This window comes from Protopterus annectens, chromosome 7.part0 (genome assembly GCF_019279795.1).
Source record: "Protopterus annectens isolate FY-2018-M chromosome 7.part0, PAN1.0, whole genome shotgun sequence".
NCBI classification, from domain to species: Eukaryota; Metazoa; Chordata; order Ceratodontiformes; family Protopteridae; genus Protopterus; species Protopterus annectens.
This window is the reverse complement of record NC_056739.1, coordinates 608874402-608900660: the sequence shown is the minus strand read 5'-3', so window position 1 is coordinate 608900660 and position 26259 is coordinate 608874402. Positions and strand designations below refer to the sequence as shown.

General features: G+C 40.6%; 1 protein-coding gene across 1 annotated transcript in view; it reads left to right on the top strand.

The window, feature by feature from the left end:
* Positions 1-26259, top strand: part of LOC122806069 (synaptotagmin-7-like) — a 143884-nt gene that overhangs the window by 41115 nt on the left and 76510 nt on the right. The gene's annotated exons all lie outside the window — the stretch shown is intronic.

Below are 26259 nucleotides of genomic sequence, written 5' to 3'. Positions count from 1 at the left end.
TACTGGTCTTCTTGTATTTAAGTAAATTTTCTGGAACCAAGGTAACCTCTACAACTGAGAACCAAACAGTGTCCTGGACAGTGGTAAGAAAGTGTTGAATGACCAAATAAATCTCATAAAGCGAGGTAGCACAAAAAGTCTTCAGAGTAAAATACACAAAGTAATTAAAAAAAGAAACATTTAATAGGCATACTTGGCAGTTTTGTCCCTCTAATGCCTTGGGACTTCTTCAGAGTAAAAAAAAAACAAACTTCCTCTTGAGCTCATTGTATAAATACTCAACTAAAAACAACACCCATGTCCCCAATTAGTCAAGCTCTTAGAAATTTAAAGAAACAGAGCCATTTAAATTCACATTATTACATTACTAAAAAAGTACCCATAGAAAATACACATCAAAATTCATTGTAACCTAATATTCATCACAAAATCCAAATTAAGGTTAAAACCTCTAAAAACATTCTTTCATACTTGTACAAGGACCTAAGATGTTTACAGTCTCAATGGTTTATTGTCTAATAGCTTAATGCCTTCAATTTTAAACAACAGGTAAGGGATGTGGATTCATTGAGACCACAAGGACCCATGGCATTAGTCTTAAGTAGCCACTCATTTTCCTTACATTCCAACCTTACCTTCCAGGCACCACCCCTGTGGTCCTTACTAGGGTCTTGTTTTTTGACATCCCTCAACTGCTCATAAACCCTTTCTTTCAATGCTCTTTCAGTTTTACTGATATAAAAAGAGGTGCATTTTCTACATAAAGCAATATATACTACCCTCCAAATGTCACAATTCCACCTCCCCAACCTTGTGATTTTTCCCAAACCCTTGAATCTTAATGGAATCACCCTCCAAAACTGAGGGACACTGGAGACACCTACCACATTTTGACATTGTCTTCCATCTCGTGGTGTTTGAAGGTTTCTTTGCTATCTCTAAATAATTCTTAATATTATGATCCCTCTTATAAATAACTATTGGTTCTCTGCCAAATATTTTCATGTCCATCCCCCCAGTATGCAGAACTAACTATATTCCTTATGCCTATGGTATCTACATTGTATGCAATAATTAGGCTACCACTGAAGTTGAACATGTTAATAAATGCTTTATTTCAAATTTATTTCAAATTTATATAGGAAATCAATGTATTCTAATTCTCTCCTGCGTTATGACAGTTGTCACCCCACCACCAACAAAAGAAAGCCCTGGTTAAAGGGCAACTGGTGAGACTACTAATTGACAATAACCTTAACTTTGAGGCCCACATAAACAATACCATAAAAACAGTTAACAAAAAACTAGGCTCACTATATAGAATCAAATCCTTTCTTACCCCACTAGCTGATATCTTAATCTCCTCTCTCTGCCCCCCCCTCCCTATACTAACCTCTCAACCAATATGAACAAACTAAGTAGTCCATACAACAATATTGCAAGCAAGATTTGCAACTGGCTCTTTAGGAGGACCCACCACTGTATAAATTATAAAATCTTGGATGGCTAGAGTTACCCAACCTACTTCCTATAAGTCCCTAACCAGCACCCTACAACAACAATACCAACCTTTATCACTCACTCCCTACAGTAACCTCAATACCCGCGCAGCTACTAAAATGCTAGTACTAACACACATAGCCAACAACAAGGCAGACTCTTCTATTTTCTATTTTCTAAAGTAAAAAACGAAACTCTTCCCCCAACTACCCACACACTCTACCACTACTTACAACAAAATCAGGCTTAAATCCTATCTTCTTAAACACATTGGCTATGCCCCTCTTTGTCTTAACTTAAAAAACTCTTGTCTTTCTTCAAAATTTCTAAATCTTATGTCTGCAAAATCTACCTGCATACTGATCCAGAAGCTGAACCTGTCTTTCAATTATTTTGGACTATCTCTTATATCTTATCTCTCTTCTTGTCTCTCTAGTCTATGTTTTTAACACCTCTTTCTCTTCATTTTCTTGTACTGTACTTCTTTTATTATTTCTTACAACTATTTTATTTTATTATGTTCTTTTCTGCATAAATAGCTAAATTGTATATAGTACTTCTGTTCCTTTTATTACTGTTTTTTTTTTTATTAATTAATGTTTACTGTTTTTACTATCGATCCTTTTTTCTCCCGGCTCCTCTGAAAAAATGGATATGTGTCCAGCTGGACTAGCCGGTCAACAATAATATGGAAATGTTTCTATATCAAAGTGTTTCTATTTCAATGTGAAAAACTAAGGTCTATGCTATTAAACTGGGGATATCCTTATCATTCCCTTGAAGGAATTTTCATGAAAGTTTACCAGAAAAGCAGACAGATTTTTCAAGTCACTTTTAGGTTCTGGAAATGATGGTGCATTTTCAAAGCGCAAAAACAACCAGAATTTTGGCAAAGGATTCATTGTTACATACAATGTAAATAGATTTTGTGATGAATGTTAGGTTACAATGCATTTTGATGTGTATTTCCTATGGGGTCCTTTTTAGTAATGTAATAATATAAATTTAAATGGTCCGGTTTCTTTAAATTTCTAAGAGATTGACTAATTGAGGACATGGGTGTTGCTTTTAGTTTTGTGGCATTTTCTTTAAGCTCTACAACTATTTTTCTGTGTGTAAAGTAGATTTAATTCTTAAAGTTATAAATGCCCTAAGAGTATGTCCATATTAAACAATTAAGGTAAAAGTATTGATAGACACTAAAAATAAAGTACTAATGCTAATATAAACCAAAAATGGGAGAATGAAGCAAATGCTTTTGCAAGCATTTCCTTTTAGGCCATTTGACAATGCACTTTGTACTGTTATTTGTAGCACAAGGTAAGTGAAATCTGGCATCTTTCCAAGTATGTTATTCATAAAATATATATATAATATTGGTACAGTAACAATGAGATCTATATGCCTAATATTACTGTTCAATGGTAAAGGCAAGTATCTTTGTGATTGTAAAATTGAGAAAGATACAGTAAAACAACTGAAGAGTATCCTGAGTGATTCTATTGGGTAACAACTAAGGGACTTCTTTCTTTAACTTGCTATTTTTGTTGCACATATTTAATAACTGCATACCGCATTTTAATAATGAAAACATAATCATCATGTTATGCTTAGAGTATGCATTACAGGAAAAAGTATACTATTTAGGACACTTAAAACAACAGTAGCCTTGTTTATTTGGCACAACATGGATTCAAGTCCAAGCTGAGGCAATTCAAATCTTTTGCTGTCTCTGTACTCTGCGTCTTTCATAAGTGTACACAACAGGGTAATAGTGCAGCATTATACTGTGAATGTTATATATCTATGGTCTTTTGGTACTGTGAGTTGCACAGTGTTTTTTTGTTCTTGTGCAAAGTCTTCCACATAATAGGCAGAATGATATGGCTATCAATGTACAATTCTGATAACTCTGCCACTCTACAAAAAACTTGTTCAGGCAATGGAATACCAATGCAGAGCCCAAGCAAAGTCCTTGAATCACTAAAACAACATTACCATAGGATCATAGGATATTACTAGGTTAGCCACCCCAAGGTAATGTCAAGCCTAGCTGTTTCATCCCAATGTAATACCATACAAATGTTAGTTAATACCCAAGACTGTATTTAGTAATGGCTGCCCATGTCCAGGAGGGTTGTGGGCACTATTCCCAGTAAGAATTTACAGTGCTCCATCCAGTTTAGGTTCTGCTTGAATAGTGTCATAAAGGTGCTCTGTTTTGCATGAAAAGGTAGCAGTCGCCGGGAGATAAATCTGTCCCTCCAGCATGTCCTATTTAAGTCTCGGGCCATATTTAAGTCACAGAAATGGGTTGCCCTAGTCCCGTTTGATTTACGGATATGCAGCAAGTTCATTAGGTTTGGATCTGAGATTGCTCTCTAAGCTAGGCATAAGTCTCCCTTAAGAAGTCTATCTGATACTGAGTATAGTGACAGGGACTTTAGTCAGTCTGTGTATGGCATGTGCTGGAGTCCCTTGATCTTCTTAGTTAGAAACTTGTGAGGTCTCTCCAATTGCTGCAGGTGCTTTGTGTGGTACATGCCAAACAGGGTGCTTAACTCAAATTGTTGTTGATTTGATAGTGTGATGGGACAGACTACAAACAATGTCAAACTTATTGTTTGTCTATGGCCAACATAACTGAGAATAAAAAAAGTCATTTAGAAGTCATGTCCTCAGGTTGAAGATTATCAAACCATGTGAGAGAATGAATGAGCATATCACATAGCTGTAATCCTTCCACAGATAAATGCAAACTAATTCATAAAATCTCACACTGAGAACAGCAATGCGTAACTCTGTGTCAGCTGTTTGTTTGTAAGGCAAACACCTTAACCATTAGTCCACCATCCCAACTGGTGTTGTATTGAGTTTAGCTGCAGCCTGGTGGATGGAGGATATATGTTTGGAGATGGGAGAGGGTCTATATGCATTGTCTTTGTTCAGTACTTTGAAGTGCCATGGCATGCTTTGCTGAGTTATTTATAGACTTAATTTGTGTGAACACTACCCTTCTGTGCAGGGTGGGGTCTGTTGAGGGCACTTTTGTGTTTTACTTTATGTTAGTATTACTGACTGTATACAGACAACCATTTTATTAAAACACAGTCTGCCTTTTGTTGTTGTTGACCTTCATAATGTATTTCACAGGTTAATTATAAGTAATTCAAAAATCTGGTGCCCAGGCTCTCTCTTTGTTTAACCATGCAGGTGATTCTATGGTATGATATCTTGTGAAGATGTAATTTATGTTATTAAACTGATTTGTGCTTAAAAGTTACATCTGCACACATATTACACTATAGTATGGCCCCTCCCAATATGGAAGGTTTGCACTATAAAGTTCTTGAAAAGGGTGATATGAACTTTTAAGTGTTCCTGCTTAAAAGTGTATATGGATAGGCATCTTGTGGTCCACATCATCATTTACCTTGTACTGTTCCTATATTCCTATGTCCAGAAGAGACTCTTGGACTGGTTAGGGGCTCAAGCTGCTGTGCATTTACTAGCAGCTAGTAGGTGAAGTCCACTGACAACTTAAAGGACCTAAACAACCTAAACAAACTTTTCCTCATCCCAGAGTATATTTTTCTCCCTACAAATGATTCATGCACTACCAAATGTAAGTAAAGCTTGGCTTAGTTGTTTTTTTGCCTTGTTATTTCACAGCTATACACCTTCCTCAGTGTACACCAAGTTGGATTGGCATCAAACCTCACAAACTTTTTTTAGAATTTGTTTTCCGGGAGGTAATATCACATGGCCTGTTATATATAAGATTTAAAGCCTAGAAAAGCCTTCACATTAAGGTATGTAGTAATGTCATCTTTGTCTCCAACCAGGGTCATAAAGTAACTGAGTCTCTGTAGCTGCAGACCTAATTCAAACAGACATAGCTATTATTATAGGTGAGTAAGCTACTGAGACCAAACAACATGAAGTGTGATTCAGTGGCTGACAGAGGAAGTGAAGTTGCTTGGAGTACCTGCAAGAGGGCATGAAGCTAACAAATTCTCACTTCTTAAAAAGCTAATTTAATTTCAGAGTTTTGTTCAGCTGAAAGAAAGTAGATTATTGCACTGTCTATAAAAAGAAGACAAAGGGCACAGACATGTGAGTCAGGTGAAAATAATCAGGGACATTATGTCCAGAGGTTCTCAAAAGTGAACAGTTGTTCTGAGTACAGTTCCATTCTATGTAAACAGGAAAAAGATCATATAGAAAAGGATGCGGCATTGTAATCTCATCTTCTAGGGACAAAGAATGTGTTATGGGAAAGAGAAAGCTCAGACAAAACTGGTAGAATATGTGTTTTTATAGTTAATGGCCAAGTAATCCCTTACATCAGTTACCACAGTCAAGATATGCAAAACACAGGTGGAAAGGACAAGAAAACCTCAAGTAATACAAACCACATCAGAAAAGGAATGCATGAATATCCTTAATGTTCACAAATAGCACATCGCAAACAATGTATAAAACAAACATAAATACACAAATGTGACATCTATCCCAAAGCTACCACTATGCCAGAGAAACCAATGCCAAAGGGCCATGTTTCAGTAAGTAAGCAAACAGACAAGTCATATGGCAGATAGACTACTGGCCTCTTTTCAGGCGAGATCCAAGGTGGTGTTTATACTACTAGGAGAATTTTGACCAAGGCATTGGGAAACTTGCCCTAGTCTTCTCGATATGTCCCATGGGATCTTTTACATCCACCTGAGCTACCACCAATTCAGGCAGATGGGACCTCAGTTTAAAGTATTATCAGAAATATGGCACTGTCAGGAGTGCTGCACCTCCTAATGCTACAGTGTAATGTCAGTAAGGGATGAATTAATGTAGATTCTAGGATGGGAATAGAACATACAGCCTTATAAGTGTTCAGCACCAAAGGCAAGCATGCTACATGTTGAGCCACTGACACTGGCCAAGGATATTGAAAAATAAAATCAATATGTTATGTGCACACAAAGTCTACTGCTGATGCACAGATAACGGAAAATTAGTTTACAAGTGGCACATATTTATTTATGTTTTGTTAACAAGATTAACCCAATTAAACCAAACATATTTTCTGAGAAGGAAAAGTCCCATAAAGTTACAATTTGGTTAGACAAGCAACATATACAAATGCATACATTGTGATCAGTACAGAAAACAGGCTACACATAAAGATAAGCGGCATAGTAAAGCATTATATAGTAGAGATGGTTAAAAATAAGAGCTGGATAATACTAATAATTAAGAGATTATATATATGAAGTATAGACTTTCAGGAGGAAGTAGTAACAGGAATAGGCAGTGCTTTCCACTTTATACTATACTATTTTAGCATGGTACCATAAGGCACTTATTAGCAATGTTCATATAAGTTTGTCAATGTAGCTGGAAGCTCTACTGAGGCAGCCCCCCTCACAGGGCACATATAACAATATATGGCTGTACACATGTTTAGTTATAATATTCAAAACAGGCTGACATAATGTACTTATGAGTATTTTCAAAAATATGTTTATATATTTACATAGTTTCCGGGAGATAAGCTACAGATGGTATGGACCAGGAAATCAAGTGTGGTAGGTTCAATAACTGAGACAGATGAATTGGCCATATGCGATTCTGTAATGGGAAGTGAGCTTGACAAGGGCATTGACATGGGACAAAGCCCCTAAGATGTGAAATTATTTAATAAAGCAGACTGGAATACCAGGTATGACGTCACTGCTTCAGTTATTAAAATATGCAGTATACTGATAGTAAAACAATATACATGCTAGCTAATTCATGCTCTTAGATTATATTGTGAATAGATAACTTATTGTTTATGTGTTTTGTTTAAGGAACAATGTTAAATCAATCTGGAGAGTAAGATTAGGTAGAGTAGATGATCGTGATATATGGATTTACATTCTTCACAATGGCAAGTTACTGGTTGTCTGACATAAGGGTAGTCTTATATAAACAACTAATTAAGAAAGGTTGCATCAGCAAACAGTGCTAAATTAACAAGTGGAGAATGCATGGAGATTGCACAGTATATAAAAATGAAAATGCTGTACACAATAAAATATTCCTCTTTAAATAGCAGATGAATAGGAGAAGGGTTTGGAAGAGAAGGAAATAAAAGAAGGCAGAGAACATTTAAAAGGGCCTAATAGGCATAGATCAATGAAGGAGGGTGACACGCATTACAAGAAAGATTGAAAAGGGTGAAATTGCAGTGTAGAGGTGTTAACAACTGTGATGACAACAGATATATTTAATTAACAGAATGAGGAATAGGGATAAGTTAGTTACTCTTGCAGGTATGTAATGACTTCAGCCAAGATAGGTACTTTGGCAGGAAGTATGTATTTGCTTTTATGTGAAGCCAAATGACCTTAGCAATGTACAATTTGTAGCAGGTTGTATACTGACCATCACATCTGTCAGCAGCATGACTAAAAATTATGTGTGCAGATTGTACTGTATACACTGAAGTGTGCAGACTGTACTGTATACACTGAAATATGGGAATATATACTCTAAGTAGGCCACTCTATTACAAAGAGCAAGACTAAAGACCTTGTTTGCAGTGACGTTATTTACTTATTACTTTATTTGCTCACAGGTTATGAAAGAGCATACTTTAGCTGGGCAGGAACAGACAGAGGCATTGCAGGAAGAGACACAGGCTGTACAGAAAAAAACACATGCTCTGAAGGAACAGACAATGGCTGTGTGAGAACAGACACACAGTGTAGGAACACTCACAAACTGTGAATGAACAGACACAGGCTATGTAGGAACAGACACAGACTGTGTGAGAACCAATACAGGCAGTGAAAGAACAGACACAGGTTATGCAGGAGCAGATAGAAGCTGTTTGGGAACAGGCACAGGCTGTGCAGTAATAAACACAAGCAGTGGAGGAACATACGCCGTGCAGGAACAGATGCAAACAGTTCAATAGGAGACACATCTCAAGCACGTGTTTCTTTCAGAAGTGTTCTACTTCTCCAGTTCCATCTTTTCTTGAGTTGGTGATATTCTGTTTGCCATGTTACTTTACATTTTCAGGCAGGGATATACTTCAAGGCTGCCTTCACCTGTCGGATGAACCACGACTTCCATTTGAACTGCAGTTTTGTTTTACAGTTTTTGTTATGTAGTTGTGAGTAACTATGTTTGAGATTTAAATAGCTAATACAATAGCTGAAAGTTACACCAAACACATGGTAAAGATAACATAAAATCCCCGAAGGAGTTATGTGATGGGAAGGAAATGATTCAAAGTGGAACTAATGCACTGCTGGATTAATGTGCTTTCAGAATTAGTTACCACTGTACTTCTAAATAATTAAAACTACCATCAACACATAAATATTAGGTTTTCAGCAAAGCTTCCATTTTCCTCCAGAATACAAAAAATTAAAATGTGTACAACACAATGCTAATTTCAAACTCCATTTTTGAATTACTGCTCACCAAATAAAAACAGCATTTTAAATATGTTAATCAAAAATGTAACCTTCACCATTATCCCAGGTTAGCTTTGAAGTCAAATAATTCAAAGACAGAGAAAGTTAAACAGAGTAAGCAACCTTTCTGAATTATCTTAGCAGTCTGATTACTTCTAAATCATCAAATGTTTCTCATCATAATGTAGATTTAGCTTCCCAGAACAGTGTTTCTTTTCCTACAGACTGTTGTACCATATTGTCACATCTGTGCATTGCTACAAAGAATATACAGTGACAAGGTAGCCGAGAAGAGGTGATGATTGCAGTTCAAAAGTTTACTGAAGAGTGACATCACCCCTTAGGTTTTGTGGGGGGGTGTGTGTGTCACATATCACACTAAATCACATACACGGTCAGTGGTATTAATGGTACAACTGAAGTATTTTTACTTTCTCTTAAAGACTTGTTTGTGTGCACTTGGCATTGCCCCACAACAACATGTTATTGCATAGTTTCATGTGTGTGTGTGTGTGTGTGTGTGTGTGTGTGTGTGTGTGTGTGTGTGTGTGTGTGTGTGTGTGTGTGTGTGTGTGTGTGTGTGTGTGTGTGTGTGTGTGTGTGTGTGTGTGTGTGTGTGTGTGTGTGTGTGTTATTTATCAGCTGCCGGGATTTTGAACACCATTTGTGCACAACATTTTCTAATTGTGCATGTTGGTTTTCTGCTGTTTCCATATCTTGCATCACCTTCTGTTGTTGATATGCCCAACATCTAATGCACAGAAATCCTAACCTGAACCCTTCCTATGTGACACACACAGTACTGAACATCAAAATTACTGTATACTGAGATTCATATAAATTTTATGAATCTACAGGTTGACAATGATGTGTTTGGCACGCTCCACGTAAAGATAAAAACAAAGATAATTGAGGTAGAAGTGCTCACACTGCTGGTGCTCTGAAAAAAAAAGAAGAAAACTTCTTTGCATTGTTAATAACCATAAGATTTTAGTTTCTTTTTGATTTTTATGACTGTGCATGCTCAGGATCTGATTGCAGTTGTAATGATATCTGTCTGGTTTAAAGATTATTAGTGGTAAGTTTGGGCACACCATAAACACATAACTGTGCATATTTGCATTTAAAGAGAATAAGTCTTGAATGTAATATTTTTATTATATTGTCCATTTTATTTTAATTAATACACAAGAACAGGTTCATTTGCATTACACTGCTTGAATGTATAATTTGTGTAACTTGGGTCATAGCTGAAAAGTGTCAGTTGGGATCTAAGGTCAGATTTTCTGGACTTGATACATTGCACAAATAGTTTTGCATGACACCCATGAGTACAACTTGGATGTGATGCAGAAACAGTTACACCTACCATATGTGTAGAGTGTAGGAGTGTCTTCTGTTTGCACAGTCAGGGTGATAGGGTGAGCCCGAGGTCAGCCAGCCGAGGTCAACCAGGTCCAAAAAGTCTGGGTCAGGCTACAGCTGTACCAGTACCCTGGCTGGCGTCAGAGCGAGGTATAATAAAGCGACACCCCGCATCCATCTTCTAGCCTTTCAGCCCCCAGAGATGTCAAAAACAAACAAAAGTAAAAAAAGGTATCACAATACACCACAACACCAAGAGAAGAAGAAAAAAAAAAAAAATAAGAGGATAAGGACTGGTGGAGGGAAACACCGACTGCAACAGTGACACTTAACATCTACATTTATATGTGTAGCATCCATGAGCATCAAGTATCATGGTAGGAACTCCCAAAAGCTGAGAAGCTGCCAAAGCAGCCCAGAGGCAAATAATGCCTTGACTTAGAATACAAAGGGAGTTTCCCATAGTGAGTAACAAAACCTTATTCATTCCATGAGCAATCCATTTCAAAATAGTTTGTTTAGAAACTTACTACCTGAAGAACTGGCATATAAGATAAGCATAGTGAATGATTTTCTGAAATCTTTAGTCTCTGTTTCCCATAGTGAGACTATATGTACTAATGCCCATGAGCAAAAATGTTCCCTTTCCCCTTATTAATTTTAGCCTTAGATACCAAGAAAGTGAATAGTAGAGAGCAGAGCCACTTTACTAGAAAACCTTTTAGAAGGCATAAATGGTTGTTGTCAAGAAGGAAACTCTCTGTCTTGGTGGAAGATAATGTATGGTTCCCAGCCAGCGAAACTAAACTCTCTCTGAAACCCTTCTGGCAAGTCAATGCCAATAATAAGCAGGAATTCCAGGAGGAGAAACCCTTCCAAAAGAAGCTAACCGGAAAAAAAAAAGGAAACCACAAGTTAAGAGAAAACAAACTCTAAACCCTTCAAGCAGGAACAGGAGGAGTTCTGGGAGGTCTTGAAGGATAAGAAATTGATCAAAATTGTCTCACCAGCTGGTGAGAGAAAAAAGTAAATTTCTCAAAAATGAGCTAATTCCCAAAGCAGAAATTTTGAAAAAGGGAGAGGAGCAAGATCTTTAGAACAGAAGTCTGAGAGGGTAAAGTAAAATGGAGGAAATATTAGGCAAAAGAGGATCAAAAAAATGAGTGAGCAAGCAAAAGGAAAAATTTTCCATTTTGAAAGGAAGAAATTTTCATAAGATTGGTCCAAATACAGCTTAAAAAAGAACATCCAAAGGATTTGGGGAGGAGAGAGAATCAAAAGGCCTTGAAGAGCCAAGCTGCCTAGGCTTAAAAGAGATATTTGATTTACTAGTTGACCCCCAAGATTTGGGACAAGAGAGAATGAATCAGAGGAAGAAAGAAAGGATCAAAAAGAATAGGTGTTTAAAAGAAGCAGAAAACCAAACCAAAGAATTTGGAGCTAATCAATGATGAGTTGAAGGTTTGTCTATGCCTTTTTTTCAGTAACACGAGAGGGAGAAGGAAGGAGGTTTAATATCGAAAGGAGGTATCCAACTGAACAGGGCATCCCACTAAATACCAAACTTGTGTTTGGACCTGGGAAGGAGAGAGAGCAACTGATGATTGAGGAGGAGGGAAAAAGGAGGGAGGCCCAAACTGCAAGAATTCTGCTGAATAGGCCCTGGGGTCCAACATCGATACCAAATCCATCATTCAGATTCTGCTTAGGCTGTCTTAGATTGGCTGCTATTCTGCAAAGAGAACATGATTGAGATGCAGATTCTGGAGAGGAGCTGATCAGATTAAAATTCATGAGCCATAATTTCTGGGGTCAGAGTTATAGCCCCTAAAGTCCTTATGTAGACTGAGACTGAAGATATTGTCTGTAATGAATCCTGTGATTGTCTGGTTTCAAGATAACTGGAATGCTGTAAGAGCATTTTGGATAGAAGAGCATTATTCTGCAAAGACATGACAGGTAGTTTGTTCTTTGTCCAAGATCCCTGCTGGTTCAAAGAGTTGTGGTGCTCAAGGCATAGAAATCCAAAGCGTCATCCTGCCATAATGGCTAAGGTTGAGGCCGAAGGCGAGGGTTTCCTCTTATCTGATGTCACAAAATGGGGACTGCTGGACCACCCTTTTTAGAGGCAGAATCCAGTGGAGTATTGAGGCAGATTGCATTAATGAGTTACTACACTCTTGGAAGGTTGGCATTCATTACCTCTTTACTTTTGGAGCAGTGAGCTCATAACAAGATTTGGATTTGAATGTTTAGGAAGCCTGAAGCCCTCTCCTTCAAGTGTTGCAGTTATCTCATATTAAGGTTTTTTGGGTGAATCAACAGGCAAGCATTAATTTTTTGTGCAGAGGGAGAGGCCCTTTTGCAGTTGCCTGAAGTGACAAAGTTTAAAAGATCATTTGCTGAGAAAGGAAAAAAAAGGACTTGAGAAGGTTTTGAAAATTGTTTTACTGAATAGGCCCAAAACAAAAATCAAATGGAGAAGTAAATGAAAGTCTGCTCAGTGTGAAAAGAAAGTGCCTTCAAGGGATGGTAAATTAAGGGTGTCTTTGTGAAAGGTAAGCTACTAATCACCTGAGGCAGCAATCAGAAGACTCTGGAGTGTCTTAGATAAATAAGACTCTGCAGGCAGAGGGTAAGAGGGGGGGCACAGTAGACCTGCAGCAGATCTGAAATTATATTCCAAGCCATCCTGATGGGAATGTGTAAGAAGTGCTGATTCCCTGTTCCAGTGTCACCAATTTCTGCGTTGGGATAGCATTGGAAGAAATTGTTGTAGAGTAAGCATCTGCCATTTTGGAATTTCAAGAAGGTGTTTAATACTGAAGAAAGAAGAAGGTCCAAGAGTAAGCATAGAGAATTTTGCAGGACCAAAAATAAGACCAGGTCTCACTTGACTTCCCACCTGTTTTGTTTTCTGTGAACCTATGGCTTCCAACCAATAAATAGGAAACACTTTTGAAGGCTCCTCCTGACCAGGCTCTCATTGGCAGATCCAACCCACAGACCATTGCAGAATAGACCATTGATGGAATTTGTAACCTTAAAATCACGTCTAAACCCATTTGAAACCCATTTGTAAGATCACGCCTGGTAGAGAAGAGACCAGTTTCCTCCGAGGAGGATTTCCAGGCAAAGAGAGGCAAAGTCCCCCTCCAGAGTCACAGGGTCTGCTTCCGTCTAAGTTTGAGAGAGTCTTTCTGTCTTCTCTGGATTAGAAGCAGACCGATGCTCTGGCCTGTAAGAGGGCCTGAGCTCTGCCCTAGCCCCTCTGACTCTGGAGGCGCTTGACCTGAGCCTTTGAGGGACCGCAGGCGTGGGAATCTTCCAATTGGGCCTGGCTCTAGTCTGAAGTAAATCTTTTTTGCTGATTTCTAGTCAAATCTTTATTCACAAATCGTGAACATGCCTTTAACTCCATCAACTTTAATAACTTTATCCTTCATGCTGAACTTTTTAAGAACCTGCTGAACAACAGCATCTAACAATGCAGCCAGTTGATCAGGGCCAGGCATCTGCTCTCTTAACCAACTCAACCAAATGCTGCAAGCGGCAAGCCTGCGGCCTGCAAAAGAAGCCTCCAAGACATCAAAACCACAATGTTCACTATGTTTCCTAACAACATCAGTTGTATGCAATACATCCTGTAGTGCTACTTGTCCTCTGCACATGTTGGAAAGGTAGAAACATGAAAGAAATTGCTTTGAATTTAACAATTAAATAGAAAAAGCTCTATATGCAACAGTAACATTAAGTGCATAATTTAAAGAGTAGCAGAGAGTATATACCTGTTCTGCCCAACTTTCCAAGGCCTGAGAATCCTTTCAGGTAGCAGGAATCCTTTTAGCTGGAATGAGTTAGCAGCCCCAGAGACCTGAGAAAAAAGTTCAGGGATTTGCAGGATCTAGGCTCTCTAAAATTACAGTAGAATCAGGGACTCTGAGAATTCTATCCGGCTTATTCTTAGAAGATCATTGGGAAGTCAGGATTCAGATTCAATAGCAAAAAACATCATCCACAATATCAAGAAGAGTTGAGATAGGTCAAAAATCTGTGTGAGGGAAAGAGAAGAAATTCCCCAAAGTTCTTTCTTGGAAAATGAATAATCCTGACCTTTCCAAAAAAAATGCTGGAAAGACATCTCATGCAGAAAGAAGCTCTGCATCAAAGAGAAGCAGATAGAGAGAAAATCTCATAGAATCCCGAGGAATAGGAGGAGGAGGAAAAGAGATCCTGTTCAGAGTGAATCAATGAAGACCTCCTGATCAGATCAGAGCAAGAATGCCCTGTCTAGCCCTTTAATAGAACCCCTAGGAGGGGGCTCTCAGTAAACTAGTATAGTAAGCAAATCTTTAATAATTGGGAGGTGCTTTTGGGAAAAGATCCGAAGCTTGAAGAGAAAATCCTTCTTTGACTTTTGAGTAACAGAGTTTTTCTTGTCTTTTGAAAAGGCTGTAGTAATAGTGGTACCTGCACAGTGAAAACCTTCCCATCTGTACCTGCGAGCGGGTTCTGACCCATCTCCGTCCTAAAATACTGGTGAGGTCTGCTCCCCATGTTGGGGCTGGCCTCGGCCCTCGTGGTATAAGCCATCAGCCCGCCATCAGTTTAAAGTGGACTCTGCAAAAGAACCTCAAAGCACCTCCCCCCAACTGACGCCTCCGCTGCATAGAATCCTGTTTGGACCTCTGAGGCCTATCCTTGTCCCTTCGCTTTTTTTGTCTTGCGCGGTTGTGTTAATCCATGTTATCCTAGTATCCTACGACATCTCAAATAATCCCAATCGCAAGGCAATTTTAATACCAATGGTAAGTGACCCAATAAACTGACAACAAAAACCTGGCACAAAACGGCATGCAGCAAGGGCCGTCAGGGAAGAGCAGGAAGACAGAGAAATATGAAATCTTTATTTTCCACACGATATACAATTATTAACTTTTTCGACATCTCGGAGCAAGAAAAAGTTTCCCCCAAGAAGCCCCCAGCAGAGAAGAGAAAGAAGAATCTTCGAACGCGGCGAAAAGCAAAACACGTCGGTCCGAATCAACCAAACACTTTGCGAGCTGCTTTCACCCGGCACGGCAAGAAAGACTGGAAGAGAAGATGGCATCAGCTCTCAGCTTTATACCTCCGCGGTTTTTGATCAGGTACTTGCTGTTGTAGCGCTTGGACCCTATCTTTTGGAATTCTGGCCAACCCGAGCTGCCCTGCGGCAGGGATCACCCTACAGTTATGACTGCAACAGTGAAACACGAAGAACATCAGTACACTTTTGTTAGTAAATTGTGCACCATGACAGATTTGCACTGGTATACCCCAGACAAGTGCTACTGTACACATCTGTGCCAAATAACCAATTGCTATTTACAGATGTGTGCTAATAAGCCTGTATGTGCAATTGTGGCAACATCACCAGCAAATCATTATGTGCCCATTTGCCTGGGAAAAGTAATGTAGTTGTAGAACCACTATGACAAAGTTATCAACTTACCTTTCAACTTCTTTGCTCAAGAATCCTGGGCAAAGCCAAAAATAATGATGGAACAAAGGACAAAAATCAATGACAATGTTTAAATATTACTCTAATTTATGTAAAAATTTAATAGATTTTCCATTAATATACATTTTCTGAACGTTAAGAAGTATAAATCACAGTTATCTGGCATTATTGACTGACTGTCATCCTCAGTAATTTACTAAAAATTAAAAATGTTATAAAAGACAGGAAATGGCAGATTAAGTATAGTTTGAGCCCTAGGCTGCTTTTAAACCATGGGCACTTTCCGCAAACAATTTGTTTGGATCATTTATTTATTTATTTGACATTTGTTAACTGGGTTAGTCCAACTGGGCTAGTAGCCCATTTTCAGTGGAGACCCAAGGAGAAAAGCTCCAAAAGAGAACATTTATATTATAAAATGTTACTAGCAAATACAGAGCTTCAATATAGACTAAATTACAGTATTAGATTCATAACCAAATAATGTCATCCCTCGGCAAAAAGGTCTTCTGTTGAACAGAATCAAACTGGGAATCGGCTGTGACTTTTGGACATTAGGGGTCAGTCCCACCTTCTAAAAACAATACATGGCAGTTTGCAGGCTTTTTGGAGTTCTGCAGCAGAAGGAGCCTGAATCAAGCAATCATCTAAATATGGACAGATGTGGATCCCCTTGATTCTGCAAAATATAATTACTGGTGCCAGACATTTGGTAAATTAATAGTAAAGCAAAAAACTGCAATGGGATTCTATTACCTGGAAACCATCTAGGCCCCTGGAAAAATGAGGAGAAGAAGCTTTTGTAGGGATAATTTTTGAATGTGCGTATTACCAGAAATTTGCTGAGTCTTGAAAGATCTAGTATGGGTCTCCAGGTACCTTCCTTTCTTGGGACTAAGAAAAGGAGGGAGTAGAATCCTGTGCCTGCCTCTAGCTGTGGACTGAATGGATCCCTGCTGTAGGAGGCCTTCTATGAGGGTGTGGAATCAAATTTCTTTGTTGTTTTGGAGGGAGGGAGATGCCGAGGAAGGGCAGATTTTCAAAAACTGTATGGAGTAACCCTCTTTTATGATTTGTAGTACCTATTTATCCTGAGTAATCTGTTCTCAGTACATGAGAAAGGAGGAGAACTTTCCTCACAGATAGATAGTGCCATTGGGTTTTCAGGTTTGGGTAAAATTTGAGGGAAGGAGAGAGATGTGCTGAAAACAGTCACAACCGCTCTCCTAGGTCTTCAGCATTGATTGATTTTCCACATTCAGTGGTACCTAGGCTTTTTCTCCTTTGGAGCTTTGTCCTCTCTTGGGATGGACTGTTAGGGCTTGTTAGGGTAGTTTCTGTTGTATCTGGGAGTAGAGGAAAATTACAATGTTTTACTGACTTTATTTGTTTCTCCTTTCTGGTCCAGTTTCTCCATCTCCTTTTGAGCTGGAGGTCTAAAGAGAAATTCCTTGTCTAATGGAGTATTAAGGAGCTCTTCTTTGACATGGACTGACAAGAGGCTGTGTCCTTTGCCAGGAATGTCTACTTGTGATAGACGTCATAGCAGCTACCCTGCATAAATTAAGCCAATGCATCGTAGCCATATTTAATTAATGTCTGAACACCTGAAAGCCCATATTGCAGAATTCCTAAATGACCTTCTGGAGTGTCTTGTCTTGTATCCCCTATGCCTTGGCTTTAAATACCTGATCATGTGGAAATGGCAGTTCGGAGCTCTCATGTCCAGGTTAGATGAGTTGTAGTCCTTTTGATAAATCAGTTAAAAGTCTATACTATCATTTGGCAAAGGGTTCTTGACAACAGGGCCAGATGAGCCTGGGGACACCACAGCTGGGTCTGCCACTTGGTTTTGATACAGGTGCTTGAGGTACTCAAACACATTCTAGAAGCAGTCAGGCTTCCTGGGAGCAACAGGAAGTGAATCAGGCTGCAGTGATATGTCCGCAAACTAATCATCCAAGACTTGGTGTATTGGAGATATGGCCAAGGGTATAGGTACAGGCAAGCTCAACAGCCTTCTATAGTTGTTTTGAACCTGGGAGAATTCAATGGGCTCCCACTTAAAGGATTCATTCATTCTATGAAGGGTATCTCCAAAAGATAAGTTCTCAGGTGGTGATGCTGAGGACAAGGTGTCTTCTGAGTCAGAATCTAAAACCGGACACTTTGATGTGGGCATTTTGGGTGTGGGGGTGGACAACAGGCCTTAGGTCATGGGTGGGTGGCTGTGATGATTCCTGAGGATTTCTACCTGAACAATAATCAAGAGGATGCTGCCCTCACCCTTGGTCACTACAACTCTGGAGTCAGAAGCTGTAACCTGCTGGGCAGCTTCAGACCCAACCAATGACACAACTAACATCAGTCTGGCATTGGCTCATGAGGACTTGGACTGGGTCACATTCACAGCAGCCTCTAGAGGGGATGCACCACAGGACTGGACCTAACAGGCATATGACCAAAAAGCTGCAAAGGACCTCACCTGAGTTGACAACTTTGATGAGTTGACAACTTTGAGCCAGGGTGTGGAGTCAGGCACATAGATGCTGTTGATTTCCTGCGCATTCTTTAAGCATTTCTCTTTATGCTTCTTTGGAAAAACACAGCATGCCTGACTCAAGATACTGACTGTGAGATTTAGCCCTATGCTTTATGGTTCTGTCATTAAATCTAGCACAAAATGAACAATTAGGTATGTTGAGACTGGACTCTAAGCAGAGGAAACAATAAGAATGGAAATCTTTGTGAAGGATCTGCTTCCCACATAAGAGACAATTACTGACCTTTTTGAACATTAAACAGCTAAATATTATTAGAGATGAAAAGAGTTTCCTCAAAGGGGTACTTAGCTGAATCCTCTGGTTTCAAGTCAACCAAGAGACAGCTTATGCTCATACAGTTAGTTATGTACATCGGACTGGCATGGGAAGAAAGAAATGAAGATGGTGCCAGTTGATGACATCCTGATGTCATCCAGCAAGGCTGACTACCAGCTGGGGGGTGATGAAAGACTCTGGTATTCGGGACAGCAAAGGGCTTCTGCATGGCAGACAGTCCCAAGACCTAGTACTGCAACTCTGGTAGTCTAAAAATTCTTTGACACACCGCAGGAGGAAAGGGTACAACCTGTAGTACTACTGCTGTTACCTAGCTGCCCACAGGAAAAGAACCATGATGAGCATTAGCTGACTTGGGTGTGTCCCATCAATCTTTGATAAAAACAGGAAAAAAAGGAATTTATGAATAATAAAGAAGGCCCTATGAAAGCTCTGCAAGATTAGCTAGCAGCTGTTTCCCAGAACGTAGCTGCTTAGAAGGGAGTTTGTCATATATGCTTCCCACAGGTAACACAATGCAGAATTCTCAAAACAACACATATGATGTGAAAAAGACTCCAGTCATTAACACGACTACTATACTAAGTAAAGAGTATAGCTAAAACATGAAACAAGAAAAAAGAAAAACTGCTCAAAAATCAGAAGGATAAAACCTTCTATATGACTATCACAAATAACTAGGTAGAGCAAGTAATTGCAACCTAATTCATTACTTCTTCTTTCTTTCCTTTTAAACCTCTTCCCCTAGGCTTGTCACAACCAGTAAGGCCATACGTCACACACTTACCTGTATAGATGGTGCCATTGATCTCTATAGACATGTTGATACTACCAATGCCATTCGTTGACAGGTTCAATGCCATTTCTTGTCTATCATGCATAAATGCTTTTGCTCTTTTAGATTCACCTTCCTGTTTATGGCTATTTAAACTACTGTCATTTCAATCTAATATGCCTTTTCCCATAAGTTATAACCATGACACTTGGTTGTCTACATCTCAATTGTCTAATTGTAATAAAAAAATACCACAGTAAAATAGTCCAGATTGCTTTACATAGGTGCACACTAGTCCTGCAAAGCTAGACTAATGACTTCTTAACTTAATCATTACAGTCAAAGTTAGCTATTATCATCCATAGACAGCCACTGTACCTAGCAATTATAACCCCATTGTTAACTGCATACTTCTCAGATGTCTAATTGTGGTAAAAGTAAATTATGAACAAAATGCATTTCAAGCTTGTTTCACACACACAGTAGCCCAAATATCTCAACTTAACTCTCACAAGTACACTTTATTCCTGCAAAACCAGCTTGTTTAAATTATGCAACAAGCGGTTAAGTTAATTTCACTCACAGACAGCCCTCACCCCCACCCAGCTGTTATAACCACTTTGTTGTGTGCATCTTATCTGAATGTGAGGAAAATACCTCTCAACACATAAATCAGAGATAAAGCTAAAAATGTAATGAGAGGTACATGCCCAGAATCAAAGACAGGTTTCAAATATTGCTCATATACTTAGGAAATTGCTAGACTAACTGTTTTTGTACTAGCATACATTTTCTGAAGGATATGAAGTCTAAAACTCAAATGTCTGTCAGTGACTGCAATCCTCAATGATTTGGTAGAAAAAACACAAATGTTCTGAGGAAGAAACATAAAATGTTAGGCAAATTCATTATATTCTGTGAAATCAAGGGCAGTTTCAACTTTGCTTCAAACAGTAGCCACAGAATTGATACTTCAACTTACTTCATAAACATGCATGCTAGTCTTGTAAAGCCAGAGTTTAAACTGAGCAAACAACAAGAGGGTAAATCATTTTAATACACAATCACCCCTCATCACTTTTTAGTAGCAACAATAATCAGTGATTTCCAGAAAAATAAAACACATATTCTAAGTGGCACAGACCAAAAATATGTGGCAAAGTCAGAGACATTATGAAATCAAGAGCAGTTTCAGCTTTGTTTCACACAAACAGTAGCCGCAGAATAAATATCCGGACTTCACCCATACAAATGTACACTACTCCTGTAAAGCCATAATTTAAAATGAACAAACAACATATTAATTTGCTAGCCCCTGGTTTGCTTCAAATGTAGTTTTAGGTAACAGTGCACATTAAGGAGAGGTACACAGGAGCTAGCAAATAATTCATTGTGGGTTCTCTCACTTTCTGTCTGGTTCACCCATGCTGCACATGCTCCAATATTAGGCACGGTGAGCATACAAGGTAAATACTCACACTGTCTGCCATTTAACATTTTTTAATTAAAACGAAAAATAAATATAAGTTCCTTTAATGATCATTGTATTCGGCTAACTTGTTGCGCCTTTCAGCTTTTCCCTGTTAGGGGTCACCACAGCGGAACTCCAGTCCGCTAATGATTGGCAGTTGATTTTCACATGCCGAGTTATCAGCCCTGATGCACAACCTTCAACAAAGGTACGCCCATTCACACATGACTCCACGCAGAAGACGCTCTAGCTGAGAATCGAACCGGACAGCATCTTACTGTGAGGCGACAACGCTACCGCAGCACCACCACTAAAATTAATTTATAGTGCTGAAAAAGAAGTTATGTCCTTACCATAACGTTCCATGTGGAGTGTTCATCTCGCCTTGGTTATTACACATGGGTGGCCGACTGCAAGCTCTGCATCGAGAAGAAGCTCGAGGACATCTAATACCCACAATCCCCCTCTGCCTTTACCTCAGATCTAGTTTGCAAGCAAACCAGACAAAAGCACGCACACATGCCAAACTATAAACATAAGTACATATATACAAGCATACCAAGGGTATGGTAGTAACACTAATACTGCAACAGCAGAAGGAGAATACTCCAGACCAGGCACCAAATCGAACGTTCTTCCTAGGTGGGAAGGGTGGGGTGTAATAACCAAGCGAGATGAACACTCCACATGGAACGTTATGGTAAGGACATAACTTCTTTATGTGAGAGTGTTCAATCTCTTTGTTCTTACACATGGTAGCGCCCTAGCTCCATGATCCTGAGGAACTCAAGGGAGGCACAGTGGAACCAAAGGTTGCCCTATCCCTAGAAACCCTGTCCACTTTGTAATGAGAGATAAATGTATGTGGTTTAGCCCAAGTAGCAGCCGCACAAATAGTGTAAAGGTAAACGAGCTCGTGAGCCAAAGATGTAGACACTGATCTGGTAGAATGTCCTCTGGGTTTTCTGATAATGTTTGGTCAGAGGTTTCATAAACATATGTGATACAGTCAGTTAGCCACTTAGAAAGAGTTTGTAAGACCCTTTCTGCTGTCAGCAAAAGCTACAAATAGTTGATCAGATTTCCTGTGATCTTTTGTTCTATCCAAATAAAATCTGAGTTGTCTATGGACGTCCAGTTTGTGCAACATATACTCCAATTTATTAGAGTGGTTCTTAAAGAAAGTGGGTAATTCAATGGACTGATTAATATTACTAGAAGAACAAACTTTGGGAAGAAAGGATGGATTAGTGCGTAGGGATACTCTGTCAGAATGAAATATTAAATAAGGATGTTTGAGAAAAGGGCCTGAAGCTCAGACACTCGTCTAGCAGATGTAATGGCCACTAGAAATAATGTTTTCCATGACAAAACTTCAATGTGCAACTTGAAGCTGGTTCAAAGGGTGGCAACATCAATTTAGAGAGTAACAGGTTTAAATTCCACGGTGATGTCGGACTTCTGACTGGTGGTCTGATATGAAAAGAACCTTTTAAAAAGGCTTTACAAAGTCTGTGAGCCATAATAGGCACCACATTCTTCTACATGATAGTTAGAAATAGCGGCTAACTGTACTCTTAAAGTAGCCAGACTCCTTCATGAAATAATTCAGTCAAGAACTCTAAAACCTTGTTTAACGGAGCTGTAACAGGGTCCAAATGATGTGATTCCCCCAGAAAACAAAACGTTTCCACTTACTGGTGTAAGTCTTTGTAGTGGAAACTTTATGAGAAGCTACTAAAATATCTTGAACCGTAAGGGGGAATCGACCGCTAAAAAGGGAAGCGAGCAGCCAAGCTGCTAGGTGGAGAGATTCTAGAGATGGGTGAGGAACTCCTGACGAGTGAGTCAGTAGATCTGGCTCTGGGTCCAGCATCCAAGGTCCCGGTGATGCAATAGAAAGGGGAACCAAATTTGACGAGGCCAGAACGGGGCAATGAGAATAATAGTCCTCTGAAGGTTGATGGCTTTCTGTAGAAACTTTGCAATCAGGGAAATGGAGGAAAAGCATATAGGAGACCCCCTGGGGACTTCCCTGGAGGGGTAATAGGGCAAAGTAGCTCCTGCATTTGGCGTTCATTGGAGACGCAAACAGATCGCAGGTAGGCTGGCCCCATTAAAAATCCTTCTCGCAACTGACTGTTTGAGGGACCACTCGTGAGGCAATAGTATTGCCCTGCTCAGCCTGTCGGCTATGACGTTGGATGACCGGGATGATCAGAAAGCGACCTGTGGACTCTACCCATTGCCAAATTCTTATGGCCTCTCTGCATAGTTGGTAAGACCTGGTTCCCCCTTGCTTGTTTATGTACCAGACTACGGACATGTTGTCTGTCTGAACTGCAATGGTCCCTGGAGGAAGAAGGGGAGCAAAGTGTTGCAACGCCAAAAACACTGCCCTCAACTCCAGAACATTGATGTGCAGATTGTACTCCAGATTGGTCCATTCGCCTTGGACTGTCTGTCCCTGAAAGATGCCCCCCCACCCTATCAGGGAAGCGTCCGTGGTTATAGTAGCTGACGGTGCGGGTAGCACAAATGGTCTTCCGCTGGATAGGTTGCAAGTCTGTAACCACCACATTAGGTGTGATTTGCATGTTTTGTTATCAATATTTCGTGAGTCAGTGGAAGTTGTTGGAATGACCATTGTGCAAACAGAAGCCATTGTAGCACTCTCATGTGCAGTCTTCCCAATGGTATCGCAATGAGGGAAGCTGCCATGAGACCCAAAACTTTCAGAACAATTTTGCTGGGGACTTTTGGACGACAGTAGAAGGGAAATGTTGAATTGAAGTGCTACTATTCTTTCTGTAGGAAGTTTTAGAACTAACTGGCGTATCAATTCCGCTCCTATGAATAAGATATGCTGTGATGGCTGTAGCAACGATTTTTCAAATTTACTGAGATGCCAAGGTGTGTACAAAGTTGTAGGGTGTAATCCCTGGCTTGTATCAGTTCAAGACGGGTGGTGGCAGACAGGAGCCAGTCGTCCAGATACGGAAACACCTGCCTCAGATGAGACGCTACCACTGCCATGCATTTGATGAAGACCCTGGGGCTGTAGTCAGACCAAAGGGCAGGGCTCGAAACTGATAGTGACTGGCTCCCAGCAAATGATCCCTGGCCATTTTGATGTGGTAGTATGCATCCTTCAGATCTATCGAGCACATCCAGTCGTCCTTCCGTAAGAATGGAAGGATCGATTGAAGCGTGACCATTCGAACTTTTCCTTCTTGACAAAGGTGTTGAGATGGCTTAGGTCCAGAATCGGCCTCCAGTCCCTGTTTTCTTTGGAACTAAAAAGAACCTTGAGTAAGTTCGAATCCTATTTGGTCCGCTGGGACTGGTTGGATGACTCTTTTTCTAGCAGCTTTGAAATTTCTGTAGCTGCTGGGTCAGATGGGGTGGTACATCTGGGAGATTTCTCTTGGAATGGGTGTGGATAGAAATGGGATTTGGTAACCTCTGGTAACAATGCTTTTACCCAATTGTCTGAAGAAAGATTTTGCCAGGCCTGAGGGTATAAGCGACCCGACTGCCTCCAGAGTAGGACAGTCGGGCCTCCTCTCAGGAGTGCTGAAAAGGTTTGCCAGGAGATTATCCCTGTCACCTTGGTTTTGCGGACCCCTCTGCCGCCAGGCGGCGTCTTCCACCTCTGCCCCTCTGCCTCTAGGGGCATCACCCTGTGTGTTTGGGAAAGATCCTTGGGGTTTCGAAACCACATTTTCCCTACGGTCTGGAAGGGTGGAAAACGGACTCCGACAGCAGACAGAGTCTTTCCCTCCTGTTCACACGGGTAAGGGTCTCCTTTACTTTAGGGCCAAAAGTGTGGCTCCGTCAAATGGGGCGTTAGTAAAGGAAGACTTGAAGGCTTCTGCAAGCATCCAGGATTGCCTACGAAGAGCAATCGCTGAAGCCGCTGCCCTGCATAGGATATCAGCCTCATGGACGAGTTTACAATGGACGTAAGGGTGTTGAGATGCGCTGTAACTTTCTCTGAGACAGCGGCATCTGTAGTACCCTGGAGGTATCTCCCAACTCTTTGACTAGATCCTCTGTAAACATGTAAAATGAGTCAAATAGTTCAGGGAGCCGCTGAACTGAAAATGCGCATCTGTCCATGGTCCTAGAGTCTTTGTTAGGCGGATGGACAGATGAGGAAGACTGACATCTCCTTTTCGTGGCGCTGCCACCACCATGGCGTCTACTGGAACTCCTTTGGTGAGGTAAGCTTTGTCCTGTGGTGCGTAATGTACTTATTTGGCTTCCTAGGGACTGGTTCCACTGTCAGGAGTCTCCACGCCCTTGAGCAATTAATTCCATTAACTCATCAAAGGGAGTGACCCAGGAGGAGGAAGGACGGCACCAAATGCCTTCAGCAAAACTGACTCATCCTCAGAGGGGAGGGCTTGCCAGTCACCTCTCTGTTTTAAGATCTCCAAGATGTCAGAAAAGAGACATCCTCTGAAGGTGACTTAGGGACCCTTCTGACTCATCTAAGTCAGTATCAGATGTCAAGGATTCTTGTGGAGAATCCAAGTGTCTCCTCTTACACAGTCTTTTCCTAGGGACTTCTTCGTGGGGAGCATCCGAAGAAGCCTCCGAGGAAGAGGGGCACCCTCCAGGGGTGGCTGAGACACTGGTGCCCGGCCAGGCGTGGCGTGGGTGCAGAGGAGGATAACGGTCCTTTGTGGGAGGAAGCTGTACCTGCTGATGTGGTTGTCTGGGTAGACAACACCTTCCTCATGAGGTCGAAGGCCCCGGATCAGTCGAGGTATCTCCCGGTTCGAAGAAATGGGAAGAATCCCGAAACAGGCGGAACCGAGTCGATCCGTGCGAGGCCCGAGGAACGAAACATCGGTCCGACTCTCGGTCCCGGAACCAAGGACGGATCTTGGCCCGAGACTCCAGTACGGATCGGATGGAGTCGAGGTGAAACGGTGCCGACCGAGAAAACGGTTCTGGCACCGAGGGCTCCACAATCATCAGGTCAGCTTCTTCCGGCTCCAAGACTGGACAGGTCTCGGAGGAGGAACAGATGGAGATAGTGGCAGGCCTTCAAGTCTCGACATCAACTGAGAGGAGACCGAGATAAGCTTGGATAGGGCCGTATGCTCCATCAGTTTCTGCACCACGGTCCACATCGGTGTCGGAAAGGGGCCTAGAAGAACGAGAAAGGGATCGAAGACGGAGCCGACCTCAGCAGAGTCGGTGGAGGGAGCTCCGTCACGGTTCCAAGACTCGAGGCTCGAAACTGCCAACAGTTGAACACTCGGCCCCAAGTCTGTGGAACCGGTGATCTAACTAGACCGAAGAGCTCGGAGCCGATGACTTTGGCT